We start from the raw sequence: 4660 nt of genomic DNA on the forward strand, positions 1-4660 counted from the left end.
ATAGGCAACCATGACGACACTATATCCTAAACGGGAGATGGAGTAACAATATTTCAACTCTTTTAAGAGAAGGTGATTGTACAACAAGGAGTTGGACTGTTGGAGCACTTTTAGCTTCGATAATGTCTTGCAGTCCTTGTCAATTACGAATTTATCCAACAACTGCCTCCCTCCCTCCCTCTCCTCCCTCCCTCCCTCCCTCCCTTGAAGCAATACATTTTCCTATTGAGCGTACAATAAAATGAATATCAGATTAGTGTTAGTCTACAATAAAATGGCTTAAAAACAAATCACATATTCACGAATAAATAGTCATTTACCGAGTGGAAAGCAAAACAATAATGTAGTATTGGAAAGTAAGAAAAAAAAAAAAGGGTTATGCTTGCCAATGAATAATAACACTAATAACAACAACAAACAACATTAATATATTCTGTAATGCATATCACAAAAACCATGGTTGATGAATAGAAAGGTGTCAAAACAACACTTTCAAAGAAGGCATGATCAAGTAAATGTTTAAACTGAATTTGGATAGGACAATAGTGTAACCAAACATGCGAGGAAGCAAATTAGCTCTAATGACAAGAAAATCTTGAGTAAATGCTCACTTTAGATTTAGGAGATTTAGGAGATTTAGGAGATTTTGCAGTATCAATGATGTCTACTTTCTTGCACCTTTGCTCCTCTTCCTACAAGACATGGAAATGAAATTTGGTAAACAAAAAAACAAGAAGCTCAAATTACAAAAAGAAAATGAGGTCATATCCCAAAAACAAGATTTTAGGAGAAAAACAAAAATGCCTAAGTATATAAATCTGAGAACTAGATAATGTATCATCGGTAGCACTATTTGCTTCTAAACTAGACATTTAAGCTACAAAACCAAGGTTTATGTGTTTGCATACGAAAAAACAATTAAGCAAAACACAATTTTTTTATTAACAATTTTCAAAGATAATAATTATCATAGTTGGTGTTGTTGTGCTTGTTGTTAGTACTATGATTGTTGCAAATGTTAGTCATAAGTAATCTGATAATTATCAGTGTCATAGTGAACTTCTTCCAAGGTATCAGGTTTCAAGCATTGAAGGTGTATGGGCACCTCAAAATCGGACACGTATAAATAATACATAACACATTTTGTCGATACAACTAATAAACTTTCAATACACCTTAATTAAAATACAAAAACATAGATATAGTTATAGCTTAAATCCTATGATAGGAAAAATAATAGAACAAAAATCCGTCCAAGCAGGTTCCATACATTAGATTCATGAAAGAAATTAAACTAACTAGAAAGAAAATCAGATCTCAAATGCATCTAACATAAATAACATATCTAAAGAAAAAGGTCTAAACTGGCCCAAATCAATGTCCAAATAGTGGTATAAAGGGGAACATAATAAGGGTGATGGGATCGAGGTATGTTAGTAACGATAGCAAAGGGTTATGATCTGCCCAATTCTTTGGGTCTTTCGATATAATCAAACAGGTTAAATTTTTAAAAAAAAGATATAATCAAACAGGTTATCACAAGGGCACCATATTCTAGGAGCCTATGCAATGCGATCAAATAAATCCTCCTCTATCTATTGCAGGCTGCTGGCTCTTTCTCCCCTTCTTCGAACTCCAAATTCTCAAATGATGTCAGACATTTTTTCAGTCATTGTGTAAATTCTTTTCTCACTGCGATTAGTGTCTCCCCTAGAATAAAAAGAAATAGCAAAATTTCATATATGATATGTTGGCGTCCTTTTTTCCCCTGAAAGATGGTTAGAACTTTATTTGGGTTCAAATCCTATTGAGAGGTCCGCTAGAGATCAGAAATTGTTAAAGAAAAAACAAGATATTTCTTTCAACCCAATTGAAGTTCAATTGCTCAGATACCTCTCTCTCCTATCTAACCTCTACTGTCTCTCTTTCTGTGAAAGAATTGGGAACCGCCCTAATTATGAGTTGCAACCTGGAAAAATGTGGTGTAGATACGATCGCAATAAAAATAAAATAAAGAGTTTGAGATTGGATTTCTCGTCCCCATCAAAACATTGAACTAGTAACATGCCTGTAGCTTTTCCTAATACAACCTTGCTTGCTTGCGATTGAATTGGCTTGTATTGTGATTGAGGTTTTTCCTATAACTTGCATATTTCTGCCTTTTCATTCAGTTTTGTACCATGGAACTTTCTTCTTTTGCAAATTGATATATCAAATTTATGGATTATTAGGCAACGTGGGTTGCAGGACAGTATGCCCATATCAACTTTTCGGATCAGAACAATTTCTGCAAGGCTTTAAATTGTGTTGTTGCTGGATTGCGTGATCCAGAGCTCCCAGTACGTGTTGATTCTGTCTTTGCATTGTGCTCTTTTGTGGAAGCTTGTAAAGGTATGTCTTTCCTTGTTGTCCTCTGTTCTATACACTAACTTCTTTCAATGCTAAATAATCCTATCTTTTCTTGCAGATTTAAATGAAATCCGTCCTATTCTTCCTCAATTACTCGATGGTATGTGCTTTGTCTTTAATCATCACTACTATTTGTATGTGTTGCCAATTTGTTTTATACACATTTCAATGGCCTATGCACAGAGTTTTTTAAGCTCATGAATGAGGTTGAGAATGAGGACCTTGTGTTCACCCTTGAGACTATTGTGGACAAATTTGGGGAAGAGATGGCACCTTATGCTCTTGGATTATGTCAAAATCTGGTAAAAATACTTTCATAACTTCGACTTTTATCTATTTGGGTACTTGAGTTTATTTTCTTCTAATCTACTCATTGTTTTTTTTTTACTTCCTTCACTTTTAGGCTGCTGCATTTTGGAAGTGTATGGATACTTCTGAAGCCGATGATGACACTGATGATCCAGGTGCACTAGCGGCTGTTGGATGTCTGCGTGCCATAAGCACGATTCTTGAATCTGTGAGTAGGCTACCCCATCTTTTCATTCAGATTGAGCCGACTCTATTACCTATAATGCGTAGAATGTTAACTTCCGATGGACAAGGTATTTATTTTAGTCCGAGGAAGCCTTTTTTACTGATATATGTGAATGCTAAATCTAGATTGTGCTTTCAAATTCTGATTGTGTATTTTCATACCATTTACTACTACTGAATGCAACATCGACTACTTTGTGGCAGATTTTGTGTTTATTCTTCCAAATGAGCTACATGCCTCACCTATTTTTACCTGTATGCATAGGCATGCACTCTGCATATGCATTTACAAATAAGAATTCAACACGAACCTTAGATTTAGTTGATAAAAGATGGATATTGAAAAACTAGAAAGTTTATTATTTTGGAAACTTTGAAAAACATCAATCTTTTGGACATAGGAGATCCTAGGGATAGTGTCAATGAGCTTTTAGCCAAGTTTTGAGATGAGGATGAGATGGTATTAAATCTTAAATTTAGTTGAAGAAGGATGGAGATTGAAAAAATAGAAAGTTTCTTATTTTAAAAACTTTATAAAATATCCATCTTTTAGACGTAAGAATTCCTAGAGATGGTGGGAAGGAGCTTTTAGCCAAGTTTGGTGATGAGGTTGCGATGGTAATGAATCTTAGATTTACTTGATTAAGTTTCTTATTTTAGAAACTTTATAAAACATCCATCTTTTAGACATATGAAACCTTATAAATGGTGTCAAGGAGCTTTTAGCCGTGTTTTGAAATGAGGATTTGATGGTATTGAAGCTTAGATTAAGTTAATCAAGGATTAAGATTGAAAAAATAAAAAATTTCTTATTGTAGAAAATTCATAAGACATCAATCTTTTAGACATAGGAAACCCCATAGATGGTGTCAAGGAGCTTTTAGCCAAGTTTTGAGATGAGGATTAGATGGTATTGAATCTGAGATTTAGTTTCTTATTCAGTTGACAAAGGATGGAGATTGAAAAAATAGAAAGGTTCTTATTTTAGAAACTTTATAAAACATCCGTCTTTTAGCCAAGTTTTGAGATGATGATCCGAAACTTTATAAAACATCCATCTTTTAGACAGAGGAAACCCTAGAGATGGTGTGAAGGAGCATTTAGCAAAGTTTTGAGATGAGGATAAGATGATATTGAATCTTAAATTTAGTTGATGAATGATGGAAATTTAAAAAATAGAAAGTTTCTTATTTTAGAAACTATATGAGTCATCCATCTTTTAGACATATGAAAACTTAGAGATGGTGTTAAGGAGCTTTTAACCAAGTTTTGAGATGAGGATGAGATGGTATTGAATCTTAGATTTAGTTGATAAAGGGTGAAGATTGAAAAAATTGTAAGTTGCTTATTTTTGAAACTTTATAAAACGTCAATCTTTTAAATATAGGAGACCCTAGAGATGGTGTCAAGGATTTTTTAGCCATGTTTTAGGATGATGATAAGATGATATTGAATCATAGATTTAGTTAAAGAAGTATGGAGATTGAAAAAATAGAATGTTTCATATGTTAGAAATTTTATAAAACATTCATCTTTTAGACATAGGAGACCCTAGAGATGGTGTCAATGACCTTTTAGCCAAGTTTTGGGATGATGATGAGATGGTATAAAATCTTAGATTTAGTTGATTAAGGATGGAGATTGAAAAAATAGAAAGTTTCTTATTTTAGAAACTTTATAAAACAACTATCTTTTAAACATAAGAAACACTAGAGAG

At 33.3% G+C, this 4660-nt stretch overlaps 1 long non-coding RNA gene across 1 annotated transcript; it reads left to right on the forward strand.

The window, feature by feature from the left end:
- The first annotated feature begins 2305 nt into the window (after positions 1-2305).
- On the forward strand, positions 2306-2879 carry LOC143859627 (uncharacterized). Its single transcript, XR_013239311.1, has 4 exons — positions 2306-2391; positions 2468-2509; positions 2593-2711; positions 2813-2879. It is a non-coding gene; the product is annotated as an uncharacterized LOC143859627 (long non-coding RNA).
- The last annotated feature ends 1781 nt before the right edge of the window (positions 2880-4660 follow it).

The sequence above is a fragment of the Tasmannia lanceolata genome, unplaced genomic scaffold (assembly GCF_043159265.1).
Source record: "Tasmannia lanceolata isolate RefF3 unplaced genomic scaffold, GAP_Taslan_0.1 ptg000035l, whole genome shotgun sequence".
NCBI lineage: Eukaryota > Viridiplantae > Streptophyta > Magnoliopsida > Canellales > Winteraceae > Tasmannia > Tasmannia lanceolata.